The following is a 15,667-nucleotide window of genomic DNA, read 5'->3' on the forward strand; positions in this document are numbered from 1 at the left end:
CCTAAAGTTTTCAACATTTTTGAAAGTTTAAAGTTTCTGATTTCAAATTTAAAACTTGAAACCAGTAGCTTTTTGCATTTATTTAAAATGCTTAAAGTGTCAAGAAAAAGGTTTTCTTCATCGCTTATATACTTTCATGATTTATTAGAAAGTTTGAACTTTTCTTGAGGCCATTTTGGGTTCATTGATTTTAACTAGTTTGAGATTTCCTTTATTTAAAGAAGTGGCTAGGGTTTTGATTTTTCCTTCACCACTAAATTTATTCTTGTTGAAAATTTCCTAGATGCAATGCAAAGAAAACATGAGCACAAAGCTAACTTGCTTAAACTGTCAGGGATGTGACAGTTCGTAAGTTATCTCATTGTAGGCTTGCTGGACGGTGATGAGTTGGATGAGATCTATCATGTAATCGAGTTAATTTTGATGGGGATTGATCCCTAGTATCCACTATGTTCTGACATTGATGTTGCTACTACTTTGCCATGCTTAATGCTTGTCACTAGGGCCCGAGTGCCATGATTTCATATCTGAACCTATTATGTTGTCGCCAATATATGTGTGTTTTAGATCCTATCTTGCAAGTTGTAGTCACCTACTATGTGTTATGACCCGACAACCCCGGACTAACAATAGCCGGAACCACTCCCGGAGATGACCATAGTATGAGGAGTTCATGTATTCACCAAGTGTTAATGCGTTGGTCCGGTTCTTTATTAAAAGGAGAACCTTAATATCCCGTAGTTTCCATTAGGACCCCGCTGCCACGGGAGGGATGGACAATAGATGTCATGCATGTTCTTATCCCTAAGCACGTATGACTACATACGGAATACATGCCTACATTAGATTGACGAACGAGAGCTAGTTACTTATCTCTCCATGTTATAGTTGTTACATGATGAATCACATCCGGCTTACTCATCCACCACCGATCCAATGCCTACGAGTCTTTTACTACTGGTCCTTGCTATGTTACTTTGCTGCTATAGCTGTCACTACTGCTGTTACTTGCTACTGCTGTCGCTACTGCTGTTACTTGTTACTTTGCTGTTACCTGTTGCAAGACTTTTCTGGCACCATTGATACAACAAGTCAGGAATAGTCTGCCGTCAACAGACCACTTTATGGCACCGTTGCTATCATACTACTTTGCTACTGATACTTTGCTTGCAGACGCTAATCTTTCAGGTGTGGTAGAATTGACAACTCAGCTGCTAATACTTGAGAATATTCTTTCGCTTCCCCTCGAGTCAAATCAATAAATTTGGGTTGAATACTCTACCCTAGAAAACTGTTGCGATGCCCTACACTTGTAGGTTATTAATACCTTGTTCTTTTTATATTTTCATGTTACAAAAACCTATATCTACTATTTGATAACCCACAAGTATAGGTGATCGCAACATTTTTTGAGGGCGGAATATTCAACCCAAATTTATTTATTCGACACAAGGGGAGCCAAAGAATATTTGTAAGTACTAGCAGTTGAGTTGTCAATTAAACTGCACCTCGAGACTAAATATCTGCATCAGAGTGATCAGTAGCATAGAAGTATGATAGTTTGATAGCAATAGTAATGATACAAATAGTAACGGTAACACTAGAAGCTTTGTAGCAATTGTAAGAGTAGAACGAAGAGTTAACTTAGCAAAGCTCTATTAGTGAATAGCTCATAGGCATTGGATCGGTGATAACGTTGGATAATATTCGTCATGTAACATTGATAACCTAGGGCGACATAGAACTAGCTCCAATTCGCCAATATAATGTACGGTTGTATTCCGTATATAGTCATACGTGTTTATGGAAAAGAACTTGAATGACATATTTTGTCCTACCCTCCTGTGGCAGTGGGGTTCATAAATAAACTAAGGGATATCAAGGCCTCCTTTTAATAGAGGACCGGAATAAGGCATTAACACATAGTGAATACATGAACTCCTCAAACTACGGTCATCATTGGAAAGAATCCCAATTATTGTCACCTTGGGGTATGCGGATCATAACATGTAATAGGTGTATATAATTTGCATGTTAGGATCTAGAACACTAATATATTGGTGAAAACATAAAAGTTTCAGCTCTGAAATCATGGCACTCGGGCCATAGTGACAAGCATTAATTGTAGCGAAGTCATAGCAACATCAATCTCACAACATAGTGGATACTATGGATCAAACCCTAACAAAACTAGCTTGATTACATGATGAATCTCATCCAACACAACACCGTCCAACAAGTCTACAAAAAGCTTAATCACTCTCGGTGGTGAGAATCATTAAATAGGTGATGGAGGATGGTTGGTGATGACGATGACGCTGAATCCCCCTATGTAGAGCCTAGAACAGACTCCCGGTCTCGCCTCCCGATGAAGAACAGGATCTGGCGGAGGCTCCATATCATAAAACGCGAAGAAACTTCTTCTCCAATTTTTTCTCAGGAAATAGGAATTTCTAGTATCTAGATCAGGGTCAGTGAAGCCTTGTGGGCCCCACTACCCTCCAGGGCGCGCTAGAGGGGGGTGGCGCGCCCTGGTGCCTAGTGTGCAGCAGGAGACCCCCTCCAAAAAATTTCTCCAATTACGATAACTTTTATTTCTGCACAAAAACAGCATCATGGTAGTTTTGTTGAAAACAACGTTAGTCTGGATGCACACGAGCAAAAGCATTAGGAAAAATATATTCGATGGAGACGTATCAACTCCCCCAAGCTTAACCCGTTGCTTGTCCTCAAGCAGTTTAGTTGAACTCTTTTATGAAACTGAAAGTGATATATAAAAACTTTTATGAACTCTTATGTTCTTGTGTCCATATATATGCTTAAATGATACCCGATTTTAGAAAACATCTTGACTAACCATGCAAACGGTAACTCATAGAAATTATATTCACTCATATCAATGGCATAATCAACTAGTGAGCAATAATAAAATATTTCAAATGCCAACACTTTGTCAAAACGATCATGATATATTTTGACAATAATAGTATCTTGGTAGACCTTTCGGAGACCGCAAAACATAAATGCACAACACCTCCAAAGTTCAAACAACGACTAAATATTTTAATTCATGGTAGAAGAGATCCCGTCATGATGCACACAACATTAACTGTAAACAATGCATCAGAATGACAACAGTGCTCTCAAGACTGGTGCTTGTTTGAGAAGGTGGTGACTCGATAACAAAAATGAAATAACATAAAACTAAATAGATAGGCCCTTCGGAGAGGTAAGAATGGATTTGTAGAGGTGCCAGAGATCATAGTTTAGATCAGAGATAAATATAATGTTGGGAGGTACACCTTTCCTCGCAATATTACAACTAGGAGTTTTCAATATCTTCCATGCTAAACAAATTAGCGACGGTTCCCAAGTAGTAAAAGTGAAATTTACCCCCCCCCCCTCCACCAACAAACACAAGCCATGGCTACACAAATCCTCAGGTGCCCTCCATACCAACAACAGTCTGGAGGAGTTTTGCTTAATTACTTGCAATTTTGATAATGGGACTGGGTATCCCGATTACCGGCCCCTCTCATGCAAGGATGAGTGAATAAACACTCACCATGACAATAACCTGCTTAGCATGGAAGATACTGACCACCCCATGTTGCTCCATGAGCTGTACGAGCACACAAAACATATGTTCATTGGAATTTTTAGAGGTGGCACATGAAAATTTGCATGGAACGGCGGAGTAATACCACATATAGGTAGATATAGTGGACTCATCTAGAATAACTTTGGTTTAAGGATATAGATGCACTAGTTGTATTCCCATTTAGTACAGGAGGAGGCTAGAAAATGGGTTGAGAAGTGAGTGTTGGGGAACATCTCATGGGAAACAAAAAATATTCTACGCTCAGCAAGATCAATCTATGGATATCAACAACTACGAGAGGGGTGTGTATCTATATACCCTTATTAATTGCTAAGCTGAAGCATTTAAGAAACACGGTTGATGTTGTCGAACATCTTCGCGATCCAATCACGATCCGTCCCACGATCCAATCATGAACATCCCGATCTGGTGCCGAACGGATGGCACCTCCGTGTTCAACACACGTACGGCTCGATGATGCCTTCACCTCCTGGATCTCGCGAGCGATGGTGAAGTAGTAGCTTGAGTTATCGTGCAACATAGCGACGTGGTGGCTGCGGTGGTGGAGCTGTCCTGGCAGGGCTTCGCCAAGAAGTGTTGTGAAAAAACCAGGAGAGAGGAACTACGAGAGGGAGAGAGAGAGGAGGGCGGCATCATGGCTATTTCACACTACCAGGGAAAAGCCTAGCAATAGCGTGGTTTTTAGGGCTATCAGTAGCGCGGGGTACCACGCTACTGATACGGTGCTACAGCTAAGGCTTATCAGTAGCGCTTTTTGGCCCGCGCTACTGCTATAGCTACTTAGCAGTAGCGCTATCCATACCAGCGCTACTGCTAAGTGGCTTAGCAGTAGCATTTTTTATTTTCAGCGCTAAACAACGGTACTACTATATTTTCACATATCTTTTTTTGCTACGTATTTGTGATGTTTTTATACAATATTCTATGATTATCATACACATAATAGTCTCATCATACCATCCAACACAAATCATGTCGCCGCATCATAATCATGATATAGCTATACAAGTTACATGACATGTCTCATCATACATAATGTAGTATTTCTTGAGGCACCGGTTCGTATACACACGGTTACACATATTAATATATAACATCAACAATTATTGTACCAGCAACTACATTTATATTATAGTCGATGGATGTAAGTGATCATGTTGAATTAGAAGAAAATATGATGTTGCCAATCGCAACATCATATTTTCCTCTAATTCAACTTGGTCACTTGCATCCATCCAATTTAATCAAATATATGTCATATAACTCACCATTATCCTACGTTCTCATCTAACAACTCATCATCATCTTAATCATATACCAAGTTAAAATCTCATAAAACATAAAAACATCATAATAGTCATCATATGCATGCATCTTAATCATATCATACTGATGTCTACTACGCAACCTTCTCCTCGTAGACGTTGTTGGGCCTCCAAGTGCAGAGGGTTGTAGGACAGTAGAAATTTTCCCTCAAGTGGGTGACCTAAGGTTTATCAATCTGCGGGAGGCGTAGGATGAAGATGGTCTCTCTCAAGCAACCCTGCAACCAAATAACAAAGAGTCTCTTGTCTCCCCAACACACCTAATACAATGGTAAGTTGTATAGGTGCACTAGTTCGGCGAAGATATGGTGATACAAGTGCAATACAGATGGTAGATATAGGTTTTTGTAATCTTAAATTACAAAAACAGCAAGGTAACAAGTAACAAAGGTGAACACGAACGGTATTGCAATGCGTGGAAATAAGGCCTAGGGTTCATACTTTCACTAGTGAAGTTCTCTCAACAATGATAACATAATTGGATCATATAACTAGCCCACAACATGCAACAAAGAGTCACTCCAAAGTCACTAATAGCGGGGAACAAACGAAGAGATTATTGTCGGGTCCGAAACCACCACAAAGTTATTCTTTCTGATCGATCTATTCAAGAGTCCGTAGTAAAATAACACGAAGCTATTCTTTCCGTTCGATCCATCATAGAGTTCGTACTAGAATAACACCTTAAGATACTTATCAACCAAGACCCTAATGTCACCTAGATACTCCATTGTCACCTCAAGTAGCCGTGGGCATGATTATATGATATGCATCACATAATCTCAGAATCATCTATTCAACCAACACATAGAACTTCAAAGAGTGCCCCAAAGTTTCTACCAGAGAGTCAAAACGTGTGCCAACCCCTGTGCATAGGTTCCCAATGTCACGAACCCGCAAGTTGATCACCAAAACATACATCAAGTACTCACATGAATCCACGTGTGCCAACCCATATGCATAGGTTCCCAATTGTCACAAACCCGCAAGTTGATCACAGCAGATAGACACGTGCAAGACATACATCAAGTGTTCTCAAAGACTCAATCCGATAAGATAACTCCAAAGGGGAAACTCAATTCATTACAAGAGGGAGAGGGGGAAGAACAACATAAGATCCAACTATAGTAGAAAAGCCCATGGTACATCGAGATCAAGACATCTCAAGAACACGAGAGAGAGAGATCAAACACATAGCTACTGGTACATACCCTCAGCCCCGAGGGAGAACTACTCCCTCCTCGTCATGGAGATCGCCGGGATGATGAAGATGGCCACCAGAGATGGATTCCCCCTCCGACAGGGCGCTAGAACGGGCTCCAGACTGGTTTTTGGTGGCTACAGAGGCTTGCGGCGGCGGAACTCCCGATCTAGGTTTCTTTTTGGGGGTTTCCGAATTTATAGGAATTTATGGCGGTGGAATTGCGTCAGTTGGGCCTACGAGGAAGTCACAAGCCTCGTCGCCACCACCGGGGGGGGGGGGTGGCGGCGTCAGGGCTTGTGACTCCCTCGTGGCTCTTCTGGCCTTCTTCCAAAGCTTCAGGGGTCTCTTTTGGTCCAAAAAAATAATTGTAAAGTTTCATTCCATTTGGACTCCATCTGAAAATGGACCAAAAACACGGAAAAAACACAAACTCGCACTTGGCACTGAGTTAATAGGTTAGTCCCAAAAAAGATATAAAATAGCATATTCATGCATATAAAACATCCAAAGTTGACAAGATAATAGCATGGAACCATAAAAAATTATAGATACGTTGGAGACGTATCAAACATCCCCAAGCTTAACTCCTGCTCGTCCTCGAGTAGGGAAGTGATAAAGAATGAATTTTTGATGTTGCATGCTACCTAGCATAGTTGTCCTTTGTAACTTCTCTCACGTGACATGAATGTTCCGATCCGTTAGATTCAAAACAATAGTTTTCTATTGACGTGGAAACAATAATAATTCAAGCAAACTAGCAAGGTAATCATGAACTTTCAAAATAACAAGGCCAAAAGAAAGTTATCCCTACAAAAGAATATAGTCTGGCTATGCTCTATCATCATTACACAACGAATTTAAATCATGCACAACCCAGGTATTGGCCAAGTAATTGTTTCACACCTTTACTTCCTCAAACCTTTTCAACTCTCACGCACTACATGAGCGTGAGCCATGGTTTTAGCACTATAAGTGGTGTGGAGTGTGGTGGAGGTTGCAAGACAAAAAAGGAGAAGATGATCACATTAACTAGGCATATCAATAAGTTGTGGAGATGCTCATCAATAGATATCAATGTGAATGAGTAGAGATTGCAAAACAAATGATGCACTAGAGCTAAGAGTATGTGAAAACTCTTAAAGAAAACTGGTGGGTGTGCATGCAACTTGCTTGCTCACGAAGACCTAAGGCAATTTTGAGGAAGCCTATCATTGGAATATACAAGACAAGTTATATAATGAAAATTTCCCACTAGCTATATGGTGGTGACAAAACGAGAGACTCTCAATCATGAAGATCATGGTGCTTAATATGCACAAGTGTGGAAAAGTGGTAGCATTATCCCTTCTCTCTTTTTCTCTCATTTCTTTGGTGGGCATCTTTGGACTCTTTTATTTTCTCACATGGGACAATGCTCCATCAATGATGATCATCACACTTTCAACTCAAAACTTAGAGCAATGATGACTCTATCTGAAATGCCTTGGGTAGTGTACCGTGACAATGATCTAGAATGGTATAGACATTAATGGAAACATCATGCTAGCTATCTTACGAGCATGCAATGGAAATGTAGACGTGGTGGCACATGTCATGGTGGTAGTTGCATTGCAATATATCTTGGAATGACTTTGAAAAAGCCATAGTAGGTAGGTATGGTTTCTGTTTTGGGGGAGGCTAATGGTGGGTTTTGTGCACCGGCGAGAGTTGCACGACACTAAGAAGATAGTGATGGTGGAAGGTGAAAGTGCATCTAAACCATGGACTCAACATTAGTCATGAATAACTCATATACTTGTTGCAAAAGTTTTATTAGTAATCGAAACAAAGCATTTAACGCATACTCCTAGGGGAAGGGTTGGTAGGTATAAACCATCGCGCGATCCCGACCGCCACGCAAAGGATGACAATGAAAAGACTAATCATGCTCAGACTTCATCACATAGCGGTTCACCATACGAGCTTGCTACGGGAATCACTAACTTCAACACAAGTATTTCTAGATCCACAACACCTTACTAGCATGACTTCAATATTACCAAAACCACAACTCAAAACTAATTGAGATGAATCAAATTTCTCTAACTATTCAATGCACATGAAGGTGGAAGTTTTCGTATCCCTTTGGATAACTACCCCTTTTGAGACTACTTTCAAAGCATAGATCAACTACCAAGCGACGCACCGCTGCGCTCTAAAAGATATAAGTGAAGCACATAGAGCAAAAGTATCTAGCTCAAAAGATATAAGTGAAGCACATGTGAGCTGAATTGTCTACCAAAGGATATAAGTGAAGCTCCACAAAATCACGGTGAGTGCATGTCTCTCTCTCTCTAGGTGTGCAGAAAGGATGATTGTGACACAACAAAAAATAAAAGACTCATACAATACAAGACGCTCCAAGAAAAACAGATAACATGTGGTGAATAAAAATATAGCCCCAAGTAACGTTACCGATGGATCGAAGACGAAAGAGGGGATGCCTTCCCGGGGCGTCCCCAAGCTTAGGATTTGACGGCATCCTTGAATCAACTTAGGGTGTCTTGGGCATCCCCAAGCTTGAGCTCTTTCCACTCTCTATCTCTTTGTCCATAAGAACTTCACCCAAAACTTGAAAACTTCACAACACGAAACTTAAACAAAAACTCGTGATATCATTAGTATAAGAAAGCAAATCACCACTTCCTTAGGTACTGTAGCAAACTTAAATTCTACTTATGTTGGTGTTGGGTTGCTGTATTTTCACTTTTCCATGGCTAGTACCCTCCGATGCTATCCATAGTTTCATCAAAATAAGCAACCAACTCAACAAAAACAGAATCTGTTAACAGCAGAGCAATCTTTATAAATCTGTATACTTCGTATACTTCTGGTACTTCAAAAAATCTGAAAAATTATTACAGTCTGAAGAAATTTCATAGAAATCAGCAGAAAAACTAATCAACTCAAAAGCTCTTACAGAATAAAAAATAAAATTCTTTTCGTGAGCAGAAAGTTTATGTCTTTTTCCAGCATGATCAAACAATCATCACCAAGACTAATCATAACGGTTTTGCTTGGCACAAACAGAAAAAAGAAACACAAAAGACACAATCATAACATAATTATGATGGTGTGGAGAAAACAAAACAGGAAGCAAAAAGCAAAGAAAAATTTATTCATTGGGTTGCCTCCCAACAAGCGCTATCGTTTAATGCCCTTAGCTAGGCATTGATTTCAATGATGCTCACATAAAAGGTAAGGATTGAAACACAACGAGAGCATCATGGAGCAAATGGCTAGCACATTTAAGTCTAACCCACTTCCTATGCATATGTATTTTGTGATCAAACAATTTATTGGAGCAAGAATCAACTAGCATAGGAAGGCAAAACAAGCATAGTTTCAAAAAATTTAACATATGGAGAGGAAGCTTGATACTATTGCAATAAGTAGAAGCATATGATCCTCTCTCATAGTAATTTTCATTCACATCATGAATGAATTCAACAATATAACCATCACCTAAGGCTTTCTGTTCATGATCTACAAGCATAGAAATTTTACTACTCTCCACATAAGGAAATCTATTCTCAAGAATAGTAGTGGGAGTATCGTAAAAGACTTGAGCACTACAAATTGTGTCCACAATGAAAAAGCAAGGTTTAGCAAAGGGGTTTTCGAAAGTATGAAAAGTTTTATCATCCCTCTTCTTCAAAGCATAAGTATCCTCACAATAATCATCATAGATAGGGGGCATGCTTTCATCAAAATAATTTTGATCATTCAAAGTGGAAGAACTAAAAAGATCATCTTGATCAAATATTGCATCCCCAAGCTTGTAGCTTTGCATATCATTAGCATCATGGTTATTCAAAGAATTCATGCTAAGAACATTGCAATCATGCTCATCATTCACATATTTTATGCCAAGCATTCTATGTAATTCTTCTTTCAACACTTGAGCACAATTTTCCTTCCAATCATGCTCACGAAAGACATTGAAAAGATGGAGCATATGAGGCATCCTCAATTCCATTTTTTGTAGTTTTCTAGAGAGAGAACAAGAAACAAAAAGATTTGATTGCAAGATCTAAAGATATACCTTCAAGCGCTAACCTCCCGGCAACGGCACCAGAAAAGAGCTTCGTTGATGGGATGTTAGTGCCGCTTACCTAGCCTCCCCGGCAACAGCGCCAGAAAAGAGCTTGATGTCTACTACGCAACCCTATCCTTGTAGATGTTGTTGGGCCTCCAAGTGCAGAGGGTTGTAGGACAGTAGCAATTTTCCCGCAAGTGGGTGACCTAAGGTTTATCAATCCGCAGGAGGCATAGGATGAAGATGGTCTCTCTCAAGCAACCCTGCAACCAAATAACATAGAGTCTCTTGTGTCCCCAACACACCTAATACAATGGTAAGTTGTATAGGTGCACTAGTTCGGCGAAGAGATGGTGATACAAGTGCAATACAGATGGTAGATATAGGTTTTTGTAATCTGAAATTACAAAAACAGCAAGGTAACAAGTAACAAAAGTGAACACGAACGGTATTGCAATGCGTGGAAATAAGGCCTAGGGTTCATACTTTCACTAGTGAAGTTCTCTCAACAATGATAACATAGTTGGATCATATAACTAGCCCACAACATGCAACAAAGAGTCACTCCAAAGTCACTAATAGCGGGGAACAAACGAAGAGATTATTGTCGGGTCCGAAACCACCACAAAGTTATTCTTTCTGATCGATCTATTCAAGAGTCCGTAGTAAAATAACACGAAGCTATTCTTTCCGTTCGATCCATCATAGAGTTCGTACTAGAATAACACCTTAAGATACTTATTAACCAAGACCCTAGTGTCACCTAGATACTCCATTGTCATCTCAAGTATCCGTGGGCATGATTATACGATATGCATCACATAATCTCAGAATCATCTATTCAACCAACACATAGAACTTCAAAGAGTGCCCCAAAGTTTCTACCAGAGAGTCAAAACGTGTGCCAACCCCTGTGCATAGGTTCGCAATGTCACAAACCCGCAAGTTGATCACCAAAATATACATCAAGTACTCACATGAATCCACGTGTGCCAACCCATTTGCATAGGTTCCCAATTGTCACAAACCCGCAAGTTGATCACAACAGATAGACACGTGCAAGACATACATCAAGTGTTCTCAAAGACTCAACCCGATAAGATAACTCCAAAGGGGAAACTCAATTCATTACAAGAGGGAGAGGGGGAAGAACAACATAAGATCCAACTATACTAGCAAAGCGCATGGTACATCGAGATCAACACATCTCAAGAACACGAGAGAGAGAGAGAGAGATCAAACACATAGCTACTAGTACATACCCTCAACACCGAGGGAGAACTACTCCCTCCTCGTCATGGAGATCGCCGGGATGATGAAGATGTCCACGAGAGATGTATTCCCCCTCCGGCAGGGTGCCAGAACGGGCTCCAGATTGGTTTTTGGTGGCTACAGAGGCTTGCGGCGGCGGAACTCCCGATCTAGGTTTCTTTTTAGGGGTTTCTGAATTTATAGGAATTTATGGCGGTGGAATTGCGTCAGTTGGGCCTACGAGGAGGTCACAAGCCTGGTCGCCACCACCCGGGGGGGTGGCGGTGTCAGGGCTTGTGACTCCCTCGTAGCTCTTCTGGCCTTCTTCTAAAGCTTCGGGGGTCTCTTTTTGTCCAAAACAATCATCGTAAAGTTTCATTCCATTTGGACTCCGTCTGAAAATGGGCCAATAACACGGAAAAAACAGAAACTGGAACTTGGCACTGAGCTAATAGGTTAGTCCCAAAAAAGATATAAAATAGCATATTCATGCATATAAAACATCCAAAGTTGACAAGTTAATAGCATGGAACCATCAAAAATTACAGATACGTTGGAGACGTATCACATACCAAGTTAATATAAACCAAAAAAACTTGTCTCTCATAAGACCTAGTCCTCGCTCCTAGGTATAATGTCATAAAACAGAATAGCACCTATTTGTCCGTGATGAAGCACAGAGATCCAACGGTCTCCAACTTGTGGCTTGCGATCTTTCTTTATTTCTCTCCATTCTTCAATTCAGAGTCTTTTTCATTTGTGGTCAGTCGAGTATGGAGCATCGAACTCAACCCTCAGAGGACTTTTAATTTTTATATGACCTTATGGGTACATCAACAAAGGCACTACATCATTTGGCAGTTGCTGTTGAAGAACATAATAATAACCTAGTTAGCGCAATGTAATCAACACCATTTATGCAATAGTAGAGCGTACTTAATAAGCAAACTCTTACAAAGATATTTCAACGAATGTCATCCGCCCTCAACCTATGGACTAGTGGCATGTAAAATGTATTATTTGGACCAGTTCCCAAATTATACGAGAAGTTATCCCTAACAACCAGGACACCACCTAGAAAGTAGAGAAGAACATCCTTCTCCTCCCAAGTTAGATGTGATCCATACATGTAGTGTGTCGTGTCAATTAATTTCCATAATTCACTCGAAGAAACGAAATAAGCTGCAAATTATAGTTTAACAAATTTAGTGTATGGATGAACACCAACTATTTTTAAATATAGAATGCAAATTACTTGACAAATATGGTTGAGGAACTCACATGGAGGTAAAACGGGAAGCATATCAACAACCACCCAAGTGTCGATGTTACCTGGCATATTATCTTCAGGACGAAGATTGAAGGTTACTTCCATACCCTCCTAAGATCCATATGCCTTGCGAAGATCTTCCCAATTTGGGAACCCTATTTCTGTGTTAAAGACTGAATTCATTACTTTGATCACAAATGTGTGACCATGTATAGTCCTCAGGTTAGCTCTCCTCGTCTCCATACTCTCGTGGTCTTCGAAACCGACCCTCTCCAACACATACCTTCTTGCACGACAAGGGGGGAACTAGTCGAATTGTATAAAACAGAAATTACACGTTGAAGCAAATAAATAGAAGTGATGCATGCTTAATTAAGAAAAACACTTGTCATCGTTGCGTACCATAGAAACTTCGAAGGTCTCCTCAAGCTTCATGCTAAAGAACCTGTCATCTCGCACGTGAGGCATGTCGCACATACCCTGATAGTTGCTGCAATATTCACACTCCCAATATTCATCGTGAGACATTTCATGTGTTCATGATTCAAAAATTCGGCAAGATCATTATTCAAATAAGACAAATTGAGCGAGTGAAATTTGCCGAAACGGAAATGAATCAACATTCAGACAAAACATACGCACTAGGAGGTGTTTCGTGTAATAACATACACACATCAAATATCTGACATATAACTCACCATCATCTTACTCATTTAACAACTCATCAACATGAAAGTCGGGATTCCTCGATCAAGAACACACATGAAAGTCATTCAAGGAGAAATGACAAACCGAAAGATAACCGATATTATCACTAATACATCTCGAATATTATCATATAATATAACTAATACAAATCCAATCGATGTCTCACGGCACAGGCGGTGGCAACCCAAAAGACAAGATAACCGATATTATCACTAATAAATCTAAAATATTATCATATAATATCACTAATACAAATCCAGTTGACATCTCACGGTGCATGCAGTGGCAACTCAAAGATAAGGAACTATCACCGGATCATAGCTCGGGTGATGTCCTTGAAGAACCTGGCATCCAACACAACCATGTAGAGAGGAACGTGCTCGTCCTCCTCCTTGACACGACGACGTACCACCTCCGTGGGGGCGGCTCCCTCGGCACCTATAGTGGCCCACGCGACCGCCACCAAAGAAGCTCTGAGTCGATGACAAGACCTGGATTCCTAACCAAGTGCGCGCACCGGAAGGTAGCACCTCCCAGTGCCAACCCGGCGGAGCCCAGTCCCGGACATGGCGCCTATCAAGGAGGCTCTCGCCGACGACTCGACAACGAGGATGCGGGTCGAGCATCATCGACGACGAGGATGTTTAATGTTTTACTTCCTAGTTATCATTTGTACAACAATCATCTCATTTTAATTTAGCTAGCGCCCACTACCTATTTTTCTCAACATGCAAGCATGAAACCAAATATACAAATACACAATAATATATGTTCAGGAGAAAATAAAATGGATAATGACATAAAAAGGCCTATGTTTTGCAGGAACGTTGATTCATTCCCGGTGCGGCAAATCCTGGGAACTCGATATGTCCTAGTTTGTAGCACAAGTCATGCCGAAATTCACAAAAAATTTCGGCATGACCTTTGCTAAAAAGTGGACAAATCGAGCACCTGAAATTTGCAAGAACGGAAATGAATCAACATTCCGGCAAAACATAGGCCACTCGTCTTCATTCCATGGAAACAACAAAAGGACACTTGGGTATCCATCTCTCTCCCTCTCCCTCTCCCTCCCTCTCCATCTCCATCTCTCTCCCTCTCCCTCTCATTACCTATCCATCTCTCTCCCTCTCCCTTCCTCTCCATCTCTATCCCTCTCCCTCTCTCACTAAGTACATTTCCCTAACATAACCTAACTAACAACATTTTCACTAAGTACATTGTCCTCTCCCTCTCTCACTAAGTACTATATAAATTGCTCTAACATAACCTAACTAATAACATTTTGCTCTAACATAACCTAACTAACAACATTTTGCTCTAACATAACCTAACTAACAACATTTTCAGTAAGTACATAACCTAACATGACCTAAGTACTATATAAATTGCTCTAACTAGGGTTCATAACAAAGTTCATAACTAGGGTTCACGTAAGTTAATTCCTAGGGTTCATAACTGAATTAACCTAGAGAGGAGGGGTGGGGCTCACCAAGAGGCAGGGGAGATGTGTGTGGCTCAGGGGACACGATGGCGCGGAGGGTGGCTCCGGTGGCGGCGAGCTGGTGACGGCAAGCGAGGCAGGGGCGGCGAGGAGCAGACAAGGGTGGCTCAGGGGGTGCGCGGCTCCGGTGGCGGCGATGGCGCGCGGCTCTAGTGGCGGCTCCAGTGACGGCAATGGAGGGAGAGGTTGAGGGCCACGAGGGAGCACGGGAGGCGAGGGAGATATTGGAGAAGGGGCGGCGAGGAAGAATGTGGAACTGGGGGAGGGACGCACGCGTGCGGGGGCTAGTCAAACTTAGCAGTAGCGCTCTTACCCAGCAAGCGCTGTAGCTACTTAGCTATAGTGCGTTATTTAAAAACGCGTTGCTCGTGTAAAACTTAGTAGTAGCGCGGTTCTGAGAAGAGCGCTACTACTATGACAAGGCTGGTAGCAATGGTTAGAACAGTCATAGTAGCAACACGTTTTATTTGAGCACGCTACTGCTATTTGGTTAGTAGTAGCGGGCTAGTTCCCCACGCGCTACTGTTATTTAGCAGTAGCACTTTGTTTTAACACGCTCTACTGCTAAGATTCTGTGTATATGTTTTTTCCTAGTAGTGTCAGGTGCAGCTGTCGTCCCTCTCCTCTAGTATATATAGAAGGGAGGGAGGACGGGTGTCGCCCTAGGGTTTCCCCTAGGGTGGGGCGGCGGCCACCAGGTGGCTT

This window comes from Hordeum vulgare, chromosome 7H (assembly GCF_904849725.1).
Source record: "Hordeum vulgare subsp. vulgare chromosome 7H, MorexV3_pseudomolecules_assembly, whole genome shotgun sequence".
NCBI lineage: Eukaryota > Viridiplantae > Streptophyta > Magnoliopsida > Poales > Poaceae > Hordeum > Hordeum vulgare.